General features: G+C 42.4%; 2 non-coding genes across 2 annotated transcripts; one reads left to right on the top strand and one right to left on the bottom strand.

Moving 5' to 3' along the window:
- Positions 1-11,698: 11,698 nt before the first annotated feature.
- trnag-ccc lies at positions 11,699-11,770 on the top strand. Its single transcript has one exon. It is a non-coding gene; the product is annotated as a tRNA-Gly (tRNA).
- A 12,893-nt stretch (positions 11,771-24,663) lies between these two features.
- trnaq-cug lies at positions 24,664-24,735 on the bottom strand. Its single transcript has one exon. It is a non-coding gene; the product is annotated as a tRNA-Gln (tRNA).
- Between the last annotated feature and the right edge of the window lie 626 nt (positions 24,736-25,361).

Raw genomic sequence — 25,361 nt, 5'->3', positions numbered from 1 at the left:
TTTGAACTGTGACGTCACTTGCTTTTGACATCAAAGCACATCAATAGCTATGACTCCTCATGCTCTGCTGTTCACATCAGTTCCAGATATTTTTCATTTATTCATTTTTATATCGAGAGACAACAAAATAAGATAAGATGGATCGTTGGCTGAAACGCAAAGAGGACAAAGAAAATCTTCTCGACAACATTTGTGTAGCTCCTGAGGAAATAGACGCCTCAGAGCTGCACAATATGTTCTTGGAAGAACGAGAAGACGACCGCAGAGGACAGTCTCGTGGTCGAGACCTAGAAGGGAGATATAAATGGCTTAAAGCTGGGAAAAAAGCAATCAGTGACTTAAGCAAAGACCTTCGCAAGAAATCAGGCAACCTGCACAGTAAACTCAAGCGCCAGATAGAACTGGAGGAAAAATGTCAGGCTGCTGAAAAAGAAATAGAAATCATAGTCCAAAACAACCACAGTCTTGAGCGAGAAATTGTTGGAGGACAGAGGCAAATGAGGGACCATCAAGTTTTGGAGGATGAATATGAGGCTAAACTGAGTGTAAACAAACGCTTGAGCCAGGAATGGAAGAAGCTGCAGCAAACGGTTCAGGACCTCCGGAAGAAAATCTCCAGGCAGAACGACTTGGAAAAGAAAATTCAAACAACGCAGGAGGAGAATCAAACCTTGAGCCAACTCATCGCTGTCCAAGAACGACAGCAGCAGGCTTTGACCGAGAAACTTCGCGATGAACAAGAGATGCAGGCCGCGTATGCATCAGAGAAAGCTAAGAAAAAGGAAAGGATGGACCACCTTCACAACCTCCAAAGCAGAATCCTGGATTTGACAGCAGAGTACGAACAGGTGAAACCCTGGCTCGATCGGTATCAACAGAACAAAACTGAGCTGAACAGGTTTGACAATGAGAAGGTTGCCCTCGTGCAGGAACGTCAGGAAATTCTCAACAAGATTAGACAGCAACAGTCTCTTGTAAGGGAGAATAAAGACATCACATCTGCCGCAGAGACCATTCGCCGAGAGATTTCTGTTCTCCGCAAACAAATTCAGGAGCTCCGTCAGGAGGACAGACGCTGGACGGCTGGACAACAAGCTGGGAAACGCTGAAACCATCAAAGCCAAATAAAGGAAGGAGGACGTGAGCTTAGATAAGGTCCTGCTGCACATTGAGAGGAAGGACGAGGAGCAGGTCCATCAGTCCCTCTTAGACTGGCCAAACAGGCGCTAGGGGGGACAGCACGTGCAGCTGGACTGACATAAGCGCCGTCTGAATCAACCAGAGGGGACTTCGGGCTGCATTGTAGTTTTACTGTAACACAGTAAGGCTTCAGCTCCCAGCCCTGCTTCCTTCTGTGTTCTTCCTTCAGATGTGGGGTTTTCTCCGGGTGCTCCGGTTCGCCCATTGACAAAGTCAATCAAAAAATGTAGCAGTCCACACGACTTGTTTCCACAAGGCATCAAGCTTGTTTCCATGATCCTTTGCAAACTTCTACACTGAATTTTGTGGCGAGGACGCAGGAAACTTTTCTTCTGATGACTTCCATGAAGGTCATTATTAGTCCAGATGTTGCTGCGCTCCTTTGCTTTTTTCTCTAAATAAATAAATAAAACTTTAATCTTCATTTTCTACTCACTTAAGTATTCATTGATAAGCTCTGTTCTGATGTGCAGAGCAAATAATATCTATATATCTAAATAATAAATATCTAATATACAGTATATATCAAATATATTCTCATTTTATTCTTTTATTTTTTCAAAGATAGCTGTGTTACATATTTTTGTTTCAAAGGCTTTTAAATAAGTACAATCGGTGTCAAGTACGTCTCAACAAGCCTACATTTGAAAGAGGAGTCATTAAAAAGCTGTTGAAACAATGGTTTCATGTCAGTAAAGTATATGTATCTAAAATGCTTTCATCTTACAACCAAAGTCAGGCCAGTTTCAACCTGTACATACAGAGGACTGATAAATAAAAGGAAATAACCGACTAAATGAATAGAGATGCTTCACTATGAGAAACTGTCAAGAAACTGTCCAGAACAAAACCCCCGTAAAACTGCAGACTACACTTGGTTTTTATGCTCACTAAACTGATGAGATATAGCCCAACATGTTAATAGTGAGCTTTAGAAGTGTTGGCAGGCTGATTTTCTGTTTGTTTCAGTCTTTTAAAGCAGTCAGGCTCGCTGTAGCCCCCTGCCCCCAGTCATTCTGCTAAGCTAAGCTAACCATTTCCTGCCTCTAGCCTCTCATTTAACAGACAGACACAACAGCAGCCGTTTTAGCTAAAAGCTAACAAGCATATTTCCCAAAGTGTCTAAATACTCCTTTTAATCTCTAGAAGTCTTAACTGTTGAAATATGCGATTGAAAATAAAACCACTGCAAAATGATCAAACATGAGGTGATCTAGTGCACGACAGCATGTTCAAGAGTTTTATCACGCTCGTGACTGCAGCAAATGATACTGATACTGTCGGTCTGTGGATTTTTATCTATTTATTTATTTTTTGCACAGCCCTGAACTGTTAGCGGTGATCAATGTGGGCATGTTGCAGATATCAAACATCTAAAAGACAAGAAATATCAGTGCAGAAATGCCAAAAATTGCCAGCTTGGTTTTTATTGAACCGTAGGATGTTCTGCTCATTGCATGTCTTGGTTTCCAAAAAACCAAAAACAAACAGTATTTCATATCTGTGTAGAATCCAAGGTTGGTTGGTCTCTAACGGTGACGGTGGCTTTAGCACCAACAGCATTTTATAGAAAGGAGAAAGAAAAAGGACAAACTGTTATCAATTTTAACAACAATGATCACATGTATTTACCAAACGGGCCTTTTTGGGTCACAGCTGCTCATTGTTAGGAGTCCTCATTAGAATGAAGGTTTAGGTTCATTTCAAACATGTAGTTATTCTTTATTCAGGGTATTTAATTGTCATGCATTGCACAAGGAACAGCGGTTGTGGCCCCCTCCATGCTCCACACATATCAAATGTGTAAACAGGTGTTCAAGGAACGAGGAAGTTCCTGATTTTCATATAATACCCTATAGGTGTTCTGTATGACTTCACCTCATCTTCATCTCAACAGCAGGTCCCACCTGATCTGAACTCAGATGGCTGGATTCAGAGTCCACACAGATCAAGGAGCAACAGTTACCTGAGACAGACAAAGACAATGTGCTATAAATGATTATTATTACCAAAACAACACAACATGATAGAGTCTATTGACAGAAGGAGGAACATCACACTGACCCCTACAAATGGCTTTTGGTGTGAATGCTTGACAAAAGAAAACAGGTAAAAAGTTCCTGCATCATCAGTGGACCTCTCTCTGAAGTGGAAGCCTCAGAAGTTGGGGGTGTTTGTGGATTATGAGGAGAGTCTGGTCTCTTTTTGTGATGTCGATCAGTGGTCCCCAACCTTTTTATCACCGTGGACCGGTCAACACTTGACAATTTTACAGCGGCCCGGGAGGGGAGGGGCTGTACGTAGATTCTTTATATTGTAAATATAATAATAAACGTAAATCCACTGTGTACTCGTATGCAACTTTATTAGCAGCTTCCTCGTAACATTGTCTTTTAATCCAGGGTGCTTGGTCTCCAGGTGAAGCAGTTTTGAGGCTTCATCGCCTCATTAGAGAGCCGCTCGCTGCATATTTTATGCAGAGCGGGCTCGGTGTGTGGGAATCACCTGTCGAGACAAATCCATATTTCAAGTAGGACTCCTGGTATCGTCAGTTAAAAGCTTCTTTTTCTTGGAAGTCGTCGGCTCTTCTTCTGTCTCTTCACTGGGCCTTTTCCCCTTCACAAAGAAACTTCCCAAACACGTCTGTTTTTTACTCATTTTGCGAGCTTGTGGGTTAAATTTGAGCTATGGTGTCCTCTTCTCTACCTAACCTATTTGGGCTTCCTGGACTAGAGGAAACAGGAAGTTAAAGATCTGGGCATCCACCCCAGAGACTGCTCTTTCAACCCCGGAGTGTTTGTGGCAGAAATCAGCGAATGGAAGAAGCAGAAGGCAAGGCAAGGCAAATTTATTATTTATTAATTTATTTATTCATACATCAGGCCATTCAAAGTGCTTGACAGAAACATAAAAATACATTAAAATCATAAATACAAATACTTTCAAAGAAAGAGTGAAAGAAAGAAAGAGAGAAAAAAGATAATAAAAAATAAAAATACAGATAAAATACTATAAAAATTACGACCAGAAAAATACATTTAAAGGAAAATTAAAAACAAGCCAGTAAAATACAGCAGTTTAGCATTTAGAGTGATTAAAATAATTTAGCAGATATATTTACTTTAAGTAAAAGCTGTTTTCAACTGTGATTTAAATGAAGTGACAGTCGGTGCAGGCCTCAGGTGTGCAGGGAGATTGTTCCACAGGTGAGGAGCATAATAACTGAAAGCTATTTTTCTGGTGTCTTTAATCCTAACACACGATCTTCAAACAGAGAAGATCAACAGAGGTACAACAGTGTAAATACTTCATTTCAAGTAAAACCCTGGATTCAAGTTTTACTGAAGTAAAAGTACAGGAGAAAGAAAAGTAAAATGCACTTAAGTATTAAAAGTAAGAGAACCCGATGCAGAGCGGGGCCTTTATACTGAAGAATACAAGAGATTATCATCTATACATTAACATGTTAGCAGCATGTGAGCACCACTTCATTGATCATATAACTGAAAATCCATCCCATTGAGTCTTAAAAGAAATGTTTTCTTTAATAATTAAAAAAAGAATAGAAAAAAGAAAAATGGTGCATTATTCTAAAAATATGTTTTTGCAGATTTTTGCAGCGTGTGCAACTTCTGCAATCTTTCAAATATAGTAACAAGTATTTCTGTCGGAAACGTGGTGAGATAGAAGGAACATGTCTGTCAAATCTATACTCAATTACAGTATTTGAATAAATATGCTTCGTTACTTTCCACCCCTGGTGGTCGAGAGCTCCAGAAGAGCTACTTGTTAGTGTGAATGCTGAGTCAGCATCATTCCTCCATGATTTCCAAAAAGAGTTTCAAATGCTGACTCGTCAGACCGCAGGACAGAATCCAGTCTGTTTTGGATGCAGTGCTGTCTGAGGCCTGAGGATCACAGCCAGCCAGTATTTCCAGTCTTGTGCCTGCGTACAGAGATTTCTTCAGATTCTCTGAATCTTTTAATGACATTTTGTTCTGTAGGCAATGAAATCCCCAAATTCTTTGTAATTTTACACTGAGAAACATTCTTCTTAAATTGTTGCCAGCGCAGTGTGTCACAGAGTGGTGAACCCCTCCCCATCATTACTTCACAAAGACTCAGCCTCTCTGAGGCTCTTTTTACACCCCATCATGTCACTAACCTGCTGCCAGGTCACCTCATTAACTGTGACATGTTTTGCTGCCACCGTCCAACTTTTTGAAACATGTTTCTGGCATCGAATTCTAAATGAGGATATTATTTTCATAATCAATGAAATTTCTCAGTTTTTACATTTCATATATGCTATTGTCAGTTAAATATTGGGTTTCAGTGTTTTTCAAATCATCACATTCTGTTTTCCACTTCACACACAGTCCCAACTTTTTTGGGAACAAGTTGTATACAGATTAAGTTGAAGTAATTAAATAATCACTTATTAAAATAAGGATATGTTCTGAAAAAAACTCCAAAACAATACAGATATGTAAACGGTGGACACTGTGTGCAGGAATAAAAATGACTGCAAGTCATTTCTATTCAAACACAGTGACCTGCTTTTCTGTGGCCTGTTAACTCCACTAGATGGAGCTCTTGAGTCAAGAGTGTTTGACTGCGGCCTTTTCTTATTTTTTGAAGAGAAAAAGTGTAAAAACAAAAATGAAAGTCTTAAAGATTTAAAATGCAGAGAGTTAAAAGAAGTTGGATAACTTGTCCTGTGTTGCATCCCTTTTGAAACATACATTTCAAACAAAACACAACACTGAGTCCTGTAAGAGGACAATACTTTCAGGATCACTTCTTCTGTTTACGCCCACTTACTCATTCAGACATACTGCAGTGATGCATAGACAGCATTATTCATTAGATACTACATTTCCAATAGAGACTGTGATACAAACACCATTCTACTTTGCCTTCCTGTGATCATTTAACTTTCCAAGCTGTTTAAATGAGTTGTGTCATGAACCTTTTTACTTGTCAGATGCAGTTACACTGGATCATCATCCTGATGGCTGATTTTACATAACAGATCTTAATCAATACTCTGCTTCAAACACACAGTATGGAATGTCTTTTTTCTAAATGACTATCAGTGCAAACACACACACACACACACACACACACACACTGTAACTTGTCCTCTTGACATTAGTTTTCTGGAGCTGGTTCTGAACTACATATTAGATGATGTATTGTAGTTTGGTGTGAGGTGAACAGAGATGCTGCCCAGCATGCAGCAACAGAGACACACTCATGGATTTAATTCTGGTTTCCTGCGTTGCTACTGCTGTTTCTGTGTTTTACATCTGGTTCCACGGTGTGTAGTGTGTCTGCAGGTCCTGACTGTTGGTCCATGACCCAAAACACATTTATAAGATGTCAACTTGGGATTTGAGACGTTGCAGTTTTCACTCTTTTCTGATGTTTTATACACCAAAGAATTAAGACAAGAATATGCAGAATAATCGATAATGAAAATAATCATTAATAATATAATAATAATAATAATAATCATAGTTTCATGCTATTCAATAAATAAAAATGAAGAACCTTTAGTTCTTTAAAGAACCACATTTAGTTTGTGAAAAGCCTTCCTGTAAATAAAGAGGCTCTGCAACTGGTGGAGAGAGCCTTGCGAATAACCATCATTTTTCTGACTGTGTGTGTGTGTGTGTGCGCGCGTGTGCGTGTGTGTGTGTATCCCGCAGCATTTACAAGTGTGTGAGGAAGGAGAAATGTGTTTGAGTGTGAACTCTGACCACTGATGGCCAGAAAAGTGTTATTATCTGTATTATATAAGTGTTCCATCACAGTGGCTCAGTGTATTTCACACACGTATGTGTTGTTTTTTAATTTGCACTCTCTGCTGTATATCTGGCAGCGACATTTGTAGGGTGGATCAATATTGTTTTATTCTAGAGGTGAACTGACAAACTTCTCCCAGCCTGGTTGGAGTCATACTACAGGACTTGATTAAGGACATCAAAGAAGAATCAGTGACACATGGCCAGTTAACAGCAGGATGAGCCTCCACTAACCTGATAAACTCTCAGTACCTCACGTCTCCAGACGAGGCCAGGACGCTCACACCACAGTGTGAACAAAGAACAAAAATAAAGTCTAACATGATGTGATTGTTGGAACTATGAGAGAAACACAAAACTGGTGCAGAAATAGTAAGAACTGAACTAACAAGAACAGGTTAGAGCTAACGCTACTCCAGGAAAAGGGTTTGAGTTCTGCTACCAAACACAAGGACGCCTCAGACTGCAGGAGTCTGTCTGTGCTCGAGGAGAGAGAGAGCACAGACACAGCCCTGTAATAACAAGGGATGATCAGCTGTATTGATTTCAGTTTATTGTTCCATTTGTCTCTTCACTCTTACATCTTTGGGCCCCTAACCCTCTGGTGCCTGACCCTTCATTTTGGACCGCTGGCCAACGGGGCCTGCTGGGCACCCAGTTCAATATGGCCCTCAACAGAGCTGCACAGAACAGTTTGAAAACAAGAACTTTCTGAAAGGAACCCCACATTAGAATTGAAGAAACTCTGAACACAGCACGCCCAGCCAACTATGTGTGAAGATGTTACCTCCTTGCTGCAAGACGGGTAGAAAGACAGAGAGCGTGACATGTAGACCAGCACACTCCACCATCAGCAGCGAGGAGGAGAGAACATGCCTGAGAGGGCGCGGAGATGCCAGAGAATCTGCAGGGAAAAATGTTGGGCCTCCCTCCCCTTTCAAAGCAACCTTTCTTTCACCCAACGACCCATCAGATGAACTTAGCTTTTCCTGTGAGCGCGGCTTGATGATATAGAATAATAAGAGTACTTTAGAAGAATAGGATTTGCCACCAACATCTTTATGTTCATGTTGGCGCCTCTCAGTGGCTGAATGCAGCCTTTCATGGTTTAATGTTGGAGTTTTACTTCATTTAGTTTAGCCCCCCCCCCCCCACCAACCGGTTCAAACTCGACTTTAAATAGCTTGCAGACACCTCCTCCCTCAGATGTGTCTTCTTCTCATCTTCTCTAATGACTTTCACTGTATTTTACCTTCTGGACATCTTTCTTATTATTTTCCTACTTTTGGATGACTTCAAGCTCCAGAAATATGATTGATATGATTGAAGTTGTGTCATGGTATTGCTTGTCCTTGTCCCCCCACCCCCCACCCCCCCATTTCAAACTCAAGAGTCAAACAGTAGGCAGACTTTAAATAGCTCGCAGACACCTCCTCCCTCAGATGTGTCTTCCTCTCATCTTCTCTAATGACTCTCTCTCTCTAATCATCTCATCTCTCTGGCTCTGTCGTCATGGAAGCTGTAATGGTGTGAGAGGAGCAGGCAAGCCCTGTTAGCCTGCAGCCAAAACACACACAAGTTTGAACCCAGACACAGTCTCCCAGGTGGCAGCAGGCTATCACTGGAGTGTGTGTGTGTGTGTGTGTGTGTGTGTGTGTGTGTGTGTGTGTGTGTGTGTGTTGATGAAGCCGAGCAGCCAAGAAGCAGAGAAGTGGACCTAATCTCCTGTCATCAGTCTGTGTACAGCGATGAAGAGTTTGCACTCTGGACCCTCATCATGACCTCTGACACTGAACACAGATGCAGTGACAGCTGTTTCCCACAGCAGGGCAAAATGTAAAGTGTTGGTTGGGAAATCGGTCCTGAAATCTGATTGGAGTGTGTGCATGCCTGTGTGTGTGTGTGCTTGTGTTTGTGAGTGTGTGTGTCTTGTGTTTTTGCTACCTTAGAATGAGCAGTTTATGTCGACTTAGGGAACGGTTTTGATTCCACAGATGCCGCCATGTTTTTGTACAGTAGCCCAGAAAGGACAAACAACTGGCCTCTCACGTTGTTTGTGTCTTTAGCAGCCACTGCAGGCTCTCCCAGATACCTGTCAGGGGAGGGTCAGGCCAGGGGAGATCAGTTGGCTGAAATCTGCAACTTCTCTGCTAGATGCCACTAACTCCTCCACGCTGGACCAAATAATAAAGATGCTAATGAAACTGTCTTTGATACATTTCTGTTCTGCACATTGAATCACATTCCTCTTCAGTTCACACAGTGTAATGACTCGTGATGGAAGATAACTGATGTCCACGTTCTTTGTTCATTCTTGACTCGATCCACCCTCATTCAAGGTAGTTGTGATGGAGTGGTGGAGGAGATGACCTTCCAGGTCCATTGTGGGCCCCTCTGCGCAGACTGGAATCCTGCCAACTACCGAGGTCTCAGCTCTTACCTGTTCCTCCCCCTTTAAATTTCACAAATATTACACCTTAAATGTCATTAAATAGTCTACATTTGAATTGATAGGCTCTTATTTACAAGAGTTTTTCTGTCCTTTCCCCCAAACTAGACATTTGACAACGTTTGACACAAGTCATTATTTACATCTATTTTCATCGTTCCTCATGTTTAATTCCTGCTGTGTGACCAAGCGGCAAACAGGAAGCTGCCAAAATCTCTGACAAGGTGTTGAGGGCTGTACAAACTGCCTGTTATATAGAATCTATCCACTAGATGGCGGTACGCTGCTCATGATGAACTGGTTGTGGGTCACATCATTTTTAGGTTTCAACCATGTTGAATAAAAGCGCTATTTAACTTAACATTGCCATACATCCCTTATGGTTAATGTGCTGATTATGATCTGATTATGAGCCTGAGCACATAACAGCTTAGTAAACGCCTGTTGCCATGATTGTGCTTTGCAGTTGTTATGGCTGATACAACTGTGGATGTGTAATATGTAAAGGGTGGTCCGCTGCATCCCATGCTAAAGGAGACACGAAGTCCAACAGCTCTTTTCATGGCTGCTGGTTAGATTCTGTGGGCACATGTGATGGATGAGTGGAGCGTAGCACTGAGGGGCCTGGGTAAACAGAGATGGGGCTGGACAGGAGGAACAGGGAGACGGACTGTGACCATTCCCATCCTCTGTGACTCATGATATCCCCCTATAGTCACTGTAAACTTCATACAGCAACTTTTTGCTGTATGTTTTAAGTGTCAGAAGTACATCCACTAAACATTAAGTCAGGGGTTTGATCCGTGCCTGATCTGCTCTGCGTGTCCTCAGCTAAGATGCTGAACCCTAAATTGCTCCTGATGATCTGTGCGTGTGAATGTGGCATGTGCTGTAAAGCACTTTGAGTGGCTGCTAGACGCAGCATTAGATAGAGGCAGCAGCATGACTCATAACATGTGCATCACTGCCCTGAGCTCAAGCAACGCTAACAACGGAGGGAAGTTTGTTTGCTTTGTTAGGTATAGCTAGATGTTTTGCTGGTATGCTCTTATTGACTCAAATATTCTTTATATTTACAGGACACATTAAAGGTTTGGCTCAAGTTTTATCTATTTTGCAGGGATTGCAGGGATTGGCTCTCTATGATGGCATCACAAAGGTTGATTGGTTCAGGCAGCTGTTATCCCACATTAAATGTTGGTCTCAGGACAACAACCTCTCTGCAGAATCAGAACGTACCATGAAGCAGATAAGAAAATCTGTATGGATGGTGGAAAAGCTTATGTCCTGGCATTGGTGGTATAGTGGTGAGCATAGCTGCTTCCCAAGCAGTTGACCGGGGTTTGATTCCCGGCAAATGCATAACAGATGTTGTGGCTCGTCATCTGGACAAAGTGAGGACCTTGTTGCAAATCAGATTGAAACTCTGTGACTGTCTGCAACATGATGCTCCTCAGACAGTCTGTTTTACACTTTCTCTCTGAGTGCATCACCACCTCAGCTGTGAGAGCACTGAATCGTAGCCGCTAAACCATCAGGCACCCATCTTCGTCTTCACCTAATGCAAAAACCGATGAAAATACATCAGGACTCGACAGTTCTTTGATTTACTCCAGATTGGCAAAGCGACCACGTGACTCAACTTCCTGAAGTGATTTCAATAAGAATCATAAAGATGCTGCTCACCAAAGAGAAAGAAATCAGCTGAATGTTACAATTAATTTAAATAGCAAAACTCTCAGCACTTGGATAAACAACACATTCCTCTTTCACTGACACTGTGTGAAGACTCTGCATTGTTTAGTGCTGAAGGACGATTACGGGATGCCCACTTTCTTTGTTGATTCTTGACTTAGTCCACACTGATCATCTTAACTGGCAAAGGTCCATTTCACCTGGAAAACCAGGTCATCCCAAGGTGGGGGTAGCCATGGTGGGGCGGTCAAGGTGCAGGACGACAAGTCCATTGGGGTTTCCCCAAACAGACTGGACTCCTGCCAGCTACTCTGACCTGTTCTTCCCTTTATTCCAGTGTGAGATGGGTGTATGTTGGAATGATGAGTTATGTATAAACATGGATGAGCCACATATAAAATGGAGGAGGGCACACAGAGCAAAAAACAATGTGGCTGGTGGATTCAGATTCAGTCGAGCATGTAATGTTATGTCCAGTGCTGGAAATTGTTCATCGTGTGCTGAAATTGGGACTTAGAATGGTGTTGAAATGGTCTCCATCACAGCATTGGTGGTATAGTGGTGAGCATAGCTGCTTCCCAAGCAGTTGACCCGGGTTCGATTCCCGGCCAATGCATGATATGTCTTGACCTTTCATGAGGAGGACTTCTGGATAAAACTGAGGGGCTTTTTCAAGCAGCTGTGTTTGAATTGCTCTAAAGAGATTCTGTGTTGCATCAACAGCTACAGCTCTGAAGGTAGCTGCTGAACAGATTCAGACTCTTATGAACAAAATCTTGGCTTGTAGCTTGTTTTTTTATTACTTATCACGAAAATAGTTATTACATTTCATTTGTATAAAAATACTTTTTTTCTAGGCGGGTGGGGCAGATGAGCATCAGGAGGTACTGAATTGTGACGTGGGAGAAAGCCGGTGAGAGCACCGAATCCAAGCCTGACTGCAGGACCATTAGGGACTGAGGGACCCCCTGGTTTTCAGTAGAAGATAAAAAAATGTACCATCCTCCCTGAAGTTTGGCTTTTGTGTCTCACTGACATTTCTAAACTGTCACAGCCAATTTCATCTGGCTTCATGATAGTTTACATCGTTCCAGCTGAAAATTATACAGAATATTACCATGATCTTACCTGCTCATGTCAAGAAGCATGAGGTCAGACAGTGGCATTGTAATTAAAGCCAGAAAAGGCCACACCCTTCACACAATAAGTCCAATTGACTTGAAACTGGGCACACAAGTCCAAAACAACCTCTCGCACCATAAAAGTCCACCATGCATGGATATTTAGCTAATTAGCATGACGTGAAAAACAGTGGTGTGATGTAAATTTTGGATTTTGACTGTATCAACACCAAAATGAGTGTACAGCATTCCAGGACTGATTTACACATTGCTATTAACAAGGTCCGTTCAGAAACAAGCCACAAAACTTTGGGGCTGGGTGGGAAAATTAACATAAAGTGTTAATGATTTGTTCAGTCAAAACAAATCTTGGTACAAATCTTCTGTTTGGGAAAAAGCCGACCAACGTATTTCAAGCCCAACACATAGGGGGTGCTATAAACACCAAAATGCGTAATTCCAAACCCAGACACAGCACCGGGAACAAATTCAGTATCATGGCCAGTCATTCTTCAACATGTAGACTGCAGGGACCAGGAAGCCAACCCCCGACCTTCTGATAACTCGACTACTCTAACGTCTGAGTATTGTATGTATTACTGAAAATATACCTGAAAATGATTTGACAGCAATCATGTCAAAAGTGCACTTTAAATATTGAACTTAAATTTGACGAACGACATGTTTTACTGTAGTATAGTTATTGAATGTACGCCTTCAATCTGTTTGAAATAACTACACGTTTAAATAAATGAACTGGAAACATACTTTACAATATTTAAATATATTTTAAGTATATCTTTTTTTCACCTGGGGCACCATACCCACAGACAGTCTTGAGGGGGCAGCATCTGCATACACACTGGCCACAGCAGTCACACTATGATGCTCATGTGTATAATAGTACAACCAATAAAAAATACTTTCACATGTGAAAATCATTCATCACGCAGTGCTCACATACACACACAAAGATGCAGTTTTATTCATTTATTTGTATATATACTGCAGTATACAGCAATTACTACACAAACACCGAGAAAGAAAAATAAATCAATACTTGAACCTGCCGTGCTTTATTTCTCAAACTGCTCGCTTTAATTGGAAACAAATAAACGGTGCAGCTGGTGCAGTGATGGAAACACAGGTTGGACAGACCTGTTGTATATGTGCTCTCTGGAAACATGACAGTACGCTGTGTATAACTACCACACAAAACCAAAAAAAACCCCAAATAAATAAACACTTAACCTTTCAAGTGCTTCATTCCTTAAACCTCCTGGTTGAATTGAGCAAATAAACTGTGTGTCTGCAAAATTAAACCGCTCATAAATTCAAAGCTAGACAGAGAAGACTGACAGCTTTGAAGAGATCTGTAATAAAATAAAAATGAAAAATCCACACACAGCAGTCCAGCAGCTGTAAGCAGCTGTCAAAAGCCAAAAGAACAGACTGAACAGAAAGAGACCACATGTGTTAGGTTAAAACTGATTGTGGTGTGCGTGGGGGGGTTGGGACTACAGCTCAGAGGGGGGCAATTACAGCAAGATGATATCCATCATCTATTAACACTTTTAAATCAAGGAGCTCTGCAAATTCCTCTGACATCTCCAAGAAAGAGGTGTAAGAACGTACTCACAAGTGTGATTTTGTGGGCTTCTAACAAATTCACTTCTTTGCTCCACAAACCACACATGGACGGGTGGTGTGTGGGTGAAGTTCACAATGGAGCCCCAGAACCAGTTAACACCAACATTTCCTCAGCCGATGGAATAAATGACCACAGGTCGGCTGCAGAGTGTCTAACACCTCATTCACACCACCCAGTGGCAGGTTGAGCCTCTGCAGATATGGACTCCAGCACCTGCAGACGTATGCTGGATCTTATTGTGTGCTGAGGGCTTTACCCAGGTTTGCTTTGGTCGCTTTATTCCTGACATTGTTTGCCTCCAGAAGAGCAGGCCAGTCTCAGAGAGGCCATTCCTCTCCTCGTTTGGTAGTGAGTGCAGAAACAATGGAAGAAGTTCCTCTGTTTCATACTTTTGACCAAACATTTTTGCAAGAATGAATTTGGTAATGCACCTGGAAAGTAGCCAATCATGTTCACCCATGTACTGCTATCTTTGCAATGTCCTCCCATAAGCCCTTCATGTCATGGCAGTGGAACTTCCACTAACTTCTAACATGCTTGCAGTGTTACCCTAACAGCCTGCAAAGTCTCTTATTCTGTGTTTTTTCATTTCTGATGCTGTCTTGTTTTCTTAAAATACATAATGCTCCTGCACCTCCTCCTTTAACTTTAACTGTAACCATGTTGAAGTCCATCCACCCTAACTCCAGTCTTCCTTGTCTTCTTTGGCCATTTCTGCTGCCAAGCAATGATGTTCCCCGGCTGGAAGTGGCTGGCTCGGCTCCCTCTGTGGGTCTGTGTTGTGTTCTCCAGTGAAACAAGCAGAGCGTGACAGTCAGAGAATGAACAAAGTGCTGATGTCTGTGTGGGCATCGCCTGGCAGATCATGCTAATAAGGAGGCTCACCAGTGTCTCGGAGGACAAAACCCCGCTTCTTAAACCACGTTTCTTGCTTTGGAAGTTGGATCTTGGCAGACAGCCACAGCCGAAACTCTGTCACCACAAAGGGGAGGTGCTTCACCAGATCATTACCAGGCATGAGGGGATGTTGGATAGTTAAAAGACAAATATCTCATTTTATTTCAGTCCTTATCTGTGTAAATTCTAATCTAACCCAGGCCATTGTGGTTAAGTGTTTCAAACCCACGGTCAAGAAATGTAGTCACAATGTTTTACCTGGTGACAGAACAAGTTGTGGAGTTTGCTTGCTGGTGTGATGATGGATGTCTTATAAGAATAATGTCAAGATGTTGTTTTTTCATCAGAATGAAACCCTAACCCATGCCCGCTTGTCCCATAGACTTTACATTGAGATGACCTTCCTCACATAAAGGTAGCTTTTCTAGGCTCCGGCAAAGTTTTACAAATATTCTGTCTGCGTGTTTTTAAAATCCTCAACACTTAAGATCATCATTTACCTAATTAACCACGACAAAAGCTAAAAAGCTGCTGCGATACATTTCTGGAGTAGCTAAATCCTGTCTGTGAGCATTACAAACCATTCAGTGTTCTGGCATCTGATAAGCCTTTAAACGCATTAAGCTCTTTCTCAAACTTATCTCACTTCTGTGTGGTACAAGAATGTAGTGGTATAAGTAGACAGTTTACATGACCTGACCAGCAACTACATTTAGCAGCACCACTGCAATTACTTAAAACTGCACTAACAGTCATTGTCTGCACAGCCAGCATGAAAGCAGCACGCTCCATCTGCAGTTAGAAACGATGTGTTCAGGGACAGTCCTGAGTGCAGGTCACCAGCCCTCTGACAGAGCTCAGAGATCAGGGATCGTAGCTAACTGTACTTGCACGAGTAAGACGGAGGAAGGACATATATGAATAAATCAATAAACAGCATGCAGTCTCACAAGCGAATAACAGCCTTAATGTCACATTGACATTGTGTGTGTGTGTGTGAAGCTGATTAATATGGAGTTAGATCTCAGTATGTGTTAATCCACTGCTTCATATTCAAGGTGATTAATCCTTGTAATCTACTGTAGAGGTACAGCGAGGGGGAAAGAGGAGCAGATCTCTTCCAGCCTTCTTCGCGTCACTGTCCTGAGTGAAAAATAACTTCTACCTCTCCATTCATCAGCATAGCACATGAGAGAGAGGGGGAGGAGATGAAGGGATGGAGGATGGGGAGAGAAAGGAAGAGAGAGAGGGAGGTGGAGGTCTCTCAGACATGCCCAGTGACACTAACTCCATCTGGATAGTCCATGTCTTTGTTGCACCTCTTTGATGAAGACTTCAGAGCAAACTGATTAATGTAACACCACCTGGGCGGAAGCCAAAGTGATTCAACGACTCAAGAAGTTCTCCAACTTCATCTCAGGGCTCTTAAATCACACAGCTTGATTATTCCACCACTGAAACTGGCACCATCTCGATACATTGGCAAATATTTGCACAGCCTGCATGAAGCAAAATATGTAAAAAATTCATCCAGGGATTAGTCAGCCCCACCTCTTAAACACTGGGAGGACACTAGAGCAATTACAATTGGTACATGATCTGTGTGTTAGTAATTATATCTATGGTAAATACCAAGGTGGGTGCTGCTCTTTCCTTTGTTCATCCATGTGCATCTACTCAAAAACTAAATCAAATGCATGATTTTGAAAGTGAAACAGCGGAAAGTAAAATGTTTCAGGAAATGGTTATATTTCGATTCAGTAACAGTTTACTGTCTGTAATTGCTAAATCGTTTTCTTGGAAGTTTCCCAGAAATGAATGCCGATATTCAAACCATGTCACAGGTCTGCCTCAGTCCTCCATCCCTCCGCTCAGCCACACCATCACTTCCCCAGCCCCCTGGACTGTCGTCCTCCACCCAGATGCCCTCAGACTTTCCCATCTGTCCCAGTCCCCTGTCACTTCAGATCCAGCCACACCCTCCTGCCCTGCAGTAGCCTCAGTCCTGCCTGTACCATCACCTGATCTCCCCCACCTGCCTCCTCATCCGTTTCCACTTTCTCTAATCAGCCCTTCAGTACCAGCCCCCTTTCTCCAGTCAGTCACCAGATGATCCATGAAACGTATGCTTTGCTTTCCTGAACCTGCGACTGATCTGTTCCTGTTTTTCCTTGTTACCTGTCACCTGTTCCTTCGTCCTTTGCTCTTCTGTTTGGCTGTTTGGACTCTCTTCCTGTTGCCAACCTGTGATCCCGAGCATGACCACTGCAGGTAAATTTCCTTTCATTCTCCCAGCTTTGCCTCGTGTGATCACATCATCACCAGAACTGTCCAGCTAATGAGTGACCATCAGTCTGTGTGTTTCCATTTGGTTTGTGTAGCTCAAAGAGTCGACGCCTCAGGTTCAGCTGAACTTTATTCTACATCTTTGCACTGAATGAGGACTCGTTAGGAGCCAGTGTGAACAGGAGGATCCATTAAAAGGACTGATGACGATTTCTGTGGAGATATTTCAGCATTTATTACATCAAGAAAGGAAAAATTATTACAGTACTGGCAGTTATTACTTTACTGGCTTCTACAGCGCTCCACCATCCTCCTTATGAAGTCCAATCTGCATACTTGGCCATGCAAATATTGCATTCACACTGCAGCCCTTCCAGTTGAGTTCATTATATTGCATGTCTGTATGTTTAAGTGGGTGGTGATTAGCAGCAGGACAGCCCCCTCTTCTAAACAGAAGTATCAGTTCCTCCTCAGTAACATGCCTGATGAGGATGCAGACAGAGCAGACATAAGTACACACACACCTTAGGGGGCATGTTCCTTCATGTGTAACAGCCTTGTTTCGTCCAAAGGAGAGACTTTCTGCAGAGATGCAGAGACTCCGTTCACACCTCTTCCTGCTTCATTCATGTAATCATGATGCTGGTTATCTGTTATTTGATAGACTGAGCTGAGCTAAACTAACAATCAGGACCACTACACTTAATTTCTTCTTTCCTCATTAAGCCCTGTGTAGACCCTGGAGCAAGGTTAGCAATAGAACTGGTGAACAGCGTTGCCACGGTGTCCGTGTCATTATTATGGGGCTGTAACTATGAAAGTGTGTTTCAGTTGTGCAGAGGTCTTCTGTAGCGGTGATGGAGAGCAGCAGTAAGTGTCAGCAGAGAGGCTGCTGGCTGCAGCTTCCACACACTCGCTGCTGATTTATCTGCACCATTTGCTCTGCAGATAATCCTTATCACTGTGACAAGCCACTTAGTCCAATCAAGATCATGACGTGGACTGCTTCCACGGTGCTATCTGATGGTGTGTTCATGTTCTGTGAAATGTACTGTAAATTCAAGACTTTTTCAAGCCATGGCAAAGCAACGTCACATCAACGTTTTATTTGAACTATACCACAGCTGAAGTTAAACATGGCAGTTAAAGGACAGCTCTAGAGAATTTAGTTAATTTAAACACAAGATACTTGTGCTCAAAAGAGGATTCATTCTCAGTGAAGAACCTTGGAGCTCTAATCTGCCTCTATACATGCCAAAGAGCAGTGATTCCTAACACGTCTCTGGGGGTCATCAGGTGGAAACCTCCCTTCAACAGTGTTTCGCCTGTCCCACTGCACCTCCAGGAGGCTAGGCGGTGAGCTCCGGCGTCCCAGAGTCACCCCCCCTAGTGCCAGTTCACACTGCTCGTACACAATCCAAACAGCACTGCCACGTTCAACTGACCCAGAGATACTCCAGGTAGTGGCCAGTACCGATGCTACCATTTAACTATTGCTAATGCTAATGCTAACCGCCCCCATGTGAAGAAAAGAAGAAGACAATACAGTTCCGATCCTACCATCTAATGTTAAGTGCTAACCGCTACCTGCTAAGAGGAACAGAAGAAGACATTAAAGCTAGATTCACCTATACTGTTAATGTTAACTGCTAACTAGCTGCTAGGATACTATCATACTACCACCGCTTTAGCTATACTTAGCTGCTAGAAACAGGGGGGCGGGTCAACTTACTTATGCAATAGTGTTGAAACATTTCAGTCTGGACCAAAGTGGCTCTGACTCAAAGCGCTTTGAGTAAGTAAGAATCAATATTTTTCCTGTTGATTAACAATGGATCAAGTGACTAGGTGTAATGTGGAAGGTGTCACTTGAAGTGATGAACCCACAGAGAAATGATGACCAACTCTTCAGTTCCCCTCGGCTTTTTAGCCTCTTTGAACCCACTGCACGCGGCCTGGCCTGCACTCAATGACAGTAAAACAGAGTTATCAACAACCTGTGAAGAAAGTAAGTCGAACATCAGCAGAACCAACAACAGTTTTCTTTCAGGAGAGGATGGAGACCAAACTGGAGCTAAGAGTAAGTGAATAGTGGCCATAAACAAGAGTCCAAATGAATGAATGCTAATGCTGTTCTGTGTCTGCTGCATGTGCATACAACATCATCATGTTTTTCCAAAAAAGCACACATACTCTTTTATGAGCAGAACCTAGCATTCTGTACATCCAGTCAATCCAATGTATCATATCTGAGCTCTTTCACCTCAGTGTCGTCTCTTTTTTAGTGGAAAACAGTGTACTGTGTAAAAATCAGTATTTGATGTTTCTGCTTTTATGCTCAGTAAAAAGTCAGTGTCCCTTGTTTCTGGGGGGTAGGCAGGTCCGACTGCACTGCATTAGAGATAAAGCAGGGCTCCACTGCTCCTGCCTCTGCTAAATCCACACTCCAAACCACATCTTAATTGGCTTTAAACAGCTGCATATCTCCCTCTCTCCTCTCTGTGCTGGCCTCCGTCAGTGTGGCAGTGAATGTGGACAGACAGGGATAAATTATGACCCTCCATGCTCTTAACTCCTGTCCTCCTCCTCTTTCTATGTGGCTAGCTCTGCTCTGAATCAGCTCTGGTCTGCTCTCCTCTGCATCAGCTGTTCCTTCATGTCTTCCCTCATCCCTCCTTCAGCAAACTCCACTGTTGGAAGCAGCAGTTCAGGCTCTGTTGTGATTTCTGCTCTAAACCAGGAGAGTAACTAAACTCTGATTAACAGGCCAAGAGCTCTGTGTGCACGTTTCACAGTTTCGAGACTGGAGTTGGTTGATGCAGTGTTGTTTAAATCTGTTACACCCTAAAAGAACACGTTAATCAGCGGGAGCAGATGTTTGCCGTGTTCAAGAAAACATCATTTGCATACGGTTTATTCCTTCAGTTGATCACCTGCAGGGGGTCCGCAGGCCCTTGGCTGTTACATCAGAGGCCCAAATTCTGCTGCTTGAGAGAATAAAACAAATAGAAGTCAAAGTCTAACTTCAAACTGGTCTGCAGATTCTACACTTCTTCTTGTTTTCCTGTTGATGGCAGATTGTGAAGATGGTTTAAATCAGAGATTGATGACAAGAAATGATTGCCTCTGATTTGTTGAATAGTGTATTTGTAAGCTGTTATTATGAGCTAAAAGCAGGGCTGTTGCTGAAGTGCAGTAGTGTCTCTCTGCTCCTGTTTGCCTCAGGAAGTCGGCCTCGCCTGCCTGTGAACAACAGTTCATTGCGAGGTTTCCCTTGTAAGCAAATCTTATTTCTGGCGTGCTCTCTGAGCGCTGGGCGTGTGCCATGGCCCTCCAGTGAGTCTCTTGTTTGGGTGCCTGTGAAACAGTTAACAAAGGTCTGACGGGTGGGACTGCAGAGCCCCTTCACAATACTGAAACAGATCCAGTTTCTCTTTGCTAATAAACACTGCAGGGTGGTTCCAAGGACTCCGAGTACAACAGAGCCAACACGTGTTGCTCATATTTTATCAACGTTTCACGTTTGTGCTTGAAGCCAGCGGCGTTGCAGCATAACAATGAAGTGCAGAGTAATGTGTTGATAAGAGGGCTGTTTGAGAATGCAAAACCCCAAATACTTTAAAAGATCTGAGCGCAGGACGTGAACATGAAGAATTTATGAGACCAGCTCCGTACTGTGCCAGTTATCACCTGTCTTGTCTCATTTAAGCCACACTGGCAGCTGGGCTCGAGAAATGAGAATTTCAATCACTTTGGGGATCCCTTAACTTTTCATCTAGGATCAGTGTTATACTAAAGGCAGATGGAAAACAACAGACCTGACACACATCAGTTAGCATTATGAACATGTGAGGGAGGGGTAGGCAACCTTTTCTGTGATGAGTGTCAGTTTACAAAGATGAAGACGACCAGCTTGCAGTGACATCTGTTGATGTGTAATTTATCTGCAGTGTCATTTCTGCTCCTCTCAGCAGTTCCATAACCCTGGAGATGAAGGTCTTTACTCTGCAGTCCATCAAGCTAAACCTCTGCACGGTGGAGGGAAGGCTCCTTCATGCAGTCTCCCTCTGTGAATGGTTTCCCATGTTTAGCAACACACTCTGCTCCACCCAGCTTTATTCTCTCATCTTTGAAGTTTTTCTTCATGCTTAGTTTCAAAATGATGCTTTTATGCTTTCACAGCAAAATGCACAGACAGTTCTGTTTTCTCTTTGTTGTTCAGCGGGCTGAGGAGGCTGGCTCGATTTTCTCTCAGTGTCGCATGCAGATTGGCGCAGTGTGGACTCCTGTTTGCCAGGCAGTTAATGGGTTAACCACTGCTGGTTTAGATGTACAATACTACACTCCATGCCAGGGGTTCTCAAACTTATTACTCAAAGGTCACACATCTCATTTTATTCAGGGTCTGAGGTCTGAAACGATTAGCAATAACATAATAATATTCAATTCATTAACGTCACATCTCTTGTGATTGGGACAGCATGAAACTGAGGCAGTTAAGGCTCAGACAGTTAGTCCATATTTATATCAGACTCAGACATATTCTTAAAATCACATTTGCACTAGTGATAAAAATTGTGCACCAGAGAAAAAAAGACACACTCTCCTCTGGTTGTGGAGAATAGAATCAACGCACCTTGCTCTACCTCGCCTTTCCATTTCAATGTCAAGTTGCTAAAGGAGGTGTGTCGTTCCCAATCATCACCATCAACGTTTGCACTTTAAGTAGCCTAGGCAACAGTCCTTCAACTTGCTGGATGAGCAGCAGTGATCTCACTTCACCTGCAGAAGGAAGACATGTTCATTGAAAGTTTCTCTTTTTAAGAGTTGCCATCTTCGCGTCTCTTTCTCTCTTTTTCTCTGGAGGTGGAAGGTTTATGACCTGCCAGCAGCCGTGGATGCAGCATGTGACGACATCGCAGCAGAGTCATGCAGAGGGTGGATTCGCCGCTCCAGGAGATACTTTCCTCGCTGCATCGCAAGGGATGATATCTGTTGTGATGTAGATGAAAACATGTGGCCAGACAGACAGGAACGTCTGGATGTGCCAGCATGATTTACCTTTGTTCAGTCACAATATGTACTGTTATATTGTTCACATTTGTGCACAGCTCTACCAAAAGGTTGTTTCTTATGTTTGTTCTAAATAAGGTGACTGCTGTGTATTTTTCTGTTGCACAATGCTGTAGAATTGCAAAGGACATATATATTTTCACATTTACAGTAAAAATGTGAAACGTACGTATTCAGTGTCTTGTACTCACTTACTCCCCAAACTACAACAATGTGTAACTTTACTGTTGTTTTCAATGGTGGTACAAGTAGTTTATAGTGCAGTCCTGAGTATTTTCAGGTAGTGTCACAGAGTTCTGACCTTTTTTGGAAAACACTGAGAGAATAAATTGTCATAATGAAAACATGACAAAGCCATTTGACTGTCTTGTTCATACACGATGGTGTCAAGACTTCTCATTTTGGTGACACTGGCAGTTTCATTGACATAAATACTTGCTTTTGAGGGATGAACTATCCATTTTTAGCAAGTGATGTGCTTTTGCAGGTTATCCACTAGGGTTTGCAGTTTGCACGAATTGTTTTGAGAAACTGTTGCAAATTTTAAGAGCGATGTGACAAACGCACCAAAGTGATCATTACTTTACCTGTCTGTCTACATGAGTTGTTTAATTCTTATTTGCTGGTGTCAGATGGATGTAGAATACATGGGTTTGGTTTCTGCGGTCCGTCACTTATGGTCGTATGTGTTTTTGGCTGATGGTTGAACGGCTTGCAGGTGAGGAAGTCCAGGCAACTGCAGAGCAGAAGAGGGAAGTGGGAACAGGTGTGTGTCTGGGTGGGCAGTCAGGTCATGGGGATCGGAGGAGAAGAGCACCGATGGGCCTGAGAAAACAGAAATGTGGCTGAAGAGGAGGAACAGGGAGACAGACTGTGACAGCATGTCCATCCCGTCCACCTGGTCCCTCTAATGTCTGACCGAAGGTTTTACCCTGGTTTGACAGATGATGACCTTCCTCATTCAGAGTCAGTGTTTCGAACCTGTTTTGCAGTGAGGGTTTAAGTGTTGGAGTGAGCGTTGGTGCCCCCTGATTTAATTTCTTGCTGGATTTGCCTTTTAAAGGCTGTTTCTTTCATTAATGTGAGTCTCTGTAAATGTCCAGGATGCACTGTCCGAAACGTTGGCAGAGATAGCAGGGATATCAGGAGAAGGATGGAAGCAGAGCAGGAAGTAGAAGTGACGTTAATTTTACAGTTATGAGGGTGAACTGAATTGAATGATGATGTAATACTCTGAGCAAATGCATATTTTGGTTATTATTTTATGCCGATGTGTATATATTTAAAGGGGAAGTATTTTATTTTTCTAATGCCAATTTAAAGAAAAAAAAGTATGTTGTGATAAATATAAAACAGTAAAACAGTTTTATTTTGTACAATGCAATTTATTGAGAACATTTATGCTATTTTGACTGAATTTAAAGCCACTAGAGAGTGATTTTTGGTGCAGTTCTCTCACATGAATAGGCCTATAGTGTGAGAGTAACTTCAGCACACTTCTTTAACCTCTGTGTCTAACTCAAAATGAATATTGTTATGTGATGTGGTTCTGATCAATGAATTTTTGAATGTTAATGGTTACTTACCATAAGTCTTTGAGCACTTTAATGTTGGTTTTCACAAATGATACACTTGAGATTAAAGTTGTACAACTGAGAGAAATTTGAATAGAGATGAAGATTTATGTCAGAGTTAGATGCAATTCTGTGCATTTTTTGATATTTGATATTTGATATCCCTTTTGATGCATGTGAGTATAGATGGTGTTGAATGTGAATTGTGTGACCTGTCTACAGGTCAGGTTTTTGGAGGACGGAAGATGTTTGAGGTTCAGGACAACTTCCTGCCGTGACAGATGGCGAGCCGACCACCCGGAAGAGAGTTCAGCACTGAAGGAATCTCCACGTACCCGCCCATTCACACACACACACACCTGCAGAACATTACAAGGACCTTTGGAAGCAGGTGAACTTACAGCGACTTGACAACAACAAACCTGCAACAACTCCTATTCGACATGAGGGCCCCAACGGACATTTTACTGTTTTAAAAGTGTGCACACTATTTTTATTTTTATTTTTTTCTGACAGTTGGGTTACAATTCTGTATTCTGTACAACCTAATCAACTTACCTTAACCACTGTAAAAATGATATGAGTGGCTACTCGACTTTCACTCTGGTGTTTGCTTCATCATTGTTGCTCAGTAATGTGGCTCCTTCCGAATTTAGTATCTTCTGATTCTGGTTCAGGTCTTATAATCAGCCCAAGTGGTTATAATACCGTAATTCTCTTTTACATCTTTAAATTTGGTTCCAGGAGGAACAGGGAGACAGACTGTGACAGCATGTCCAAGATGCACTGTCTGAAACTTTGGCAGAGATAACAGGGATATCAGCAGAAGGATGGAGCAAAGCAGGAAGTAGAAGTGATATCATGAACTTATTAACACACAGCTGAATTTGTCTGTTAGCATTAAGGCAGGTTCCACTGAGATTTGAACTCAGATCACTGGATTCAGAGTCCAGAGTGCTCACCGTTACACCATGAAACCTCTGTACAGACCCAGCAGACAGCTGTGCCACAGCAACAACAAGCTTTTGACTTTTCATTTGTTTGGAGAGGACCAAACACTTGATGTGTGGCTGGAGAATGACATGTCCCCAGCAAACAGACAAGAAAAGTAAAGAACAATGCTGGACCGACTGGAGGGGCGATATTAAGGCACAAGAGACTTGAGGACACAGAGATTGACCAGACTGAAGCCGACAGACACGAAAAAAAACCTAAAACTGCTAAAAGACTGCTTAGTGGAGACCAAACTGGAGACAGATTTTTAATGTATGACGCTGAACGCAGAGATCAGCTGCTGCGGGACTTTTATCCATCAGTACAAAATAATAGAAACCAAACTCTGTCTCCAGCTACGTCTCTCTCAGGTCTGGGATGTCCCGTCACTTCTCCACATTTTACATTATTTCCCTGAATAACTGCAAAGAAATAAGTTTTCCTGCCTGCCGGCCTAAATACAATATGATAATTAAAGCTAGGAAACACTGCTCTACAATATATACACTAAAACACAATATCGACACACTTTGCCAGGAACACACAATATTTGTCAGTATATACAGTATGTTATTTCTGTAATGCTGACTTTCCTCAAATACCAGACCTGTT

The sequence above is a fragment of the Chelmon rostratus genome, chromosome 22 (assembly GCF_017976325.1).
Source record: "Chelmon rostratus isolate fCheRos1 chromosome 22, fCheRos1.pri, whole genome shotgun sequence".
Lineage (NCBI taxonomy): Eukaryota > Metazoa > Chordata > Actinopteri > Chaetodontiformes > Chaetodontidae > Chelmon > Chelmon rostratus.
Note: the sequence above shows the minus strand (reverse complement) of the source record. Positions and strands in the feature narration are given on the sequence as shown.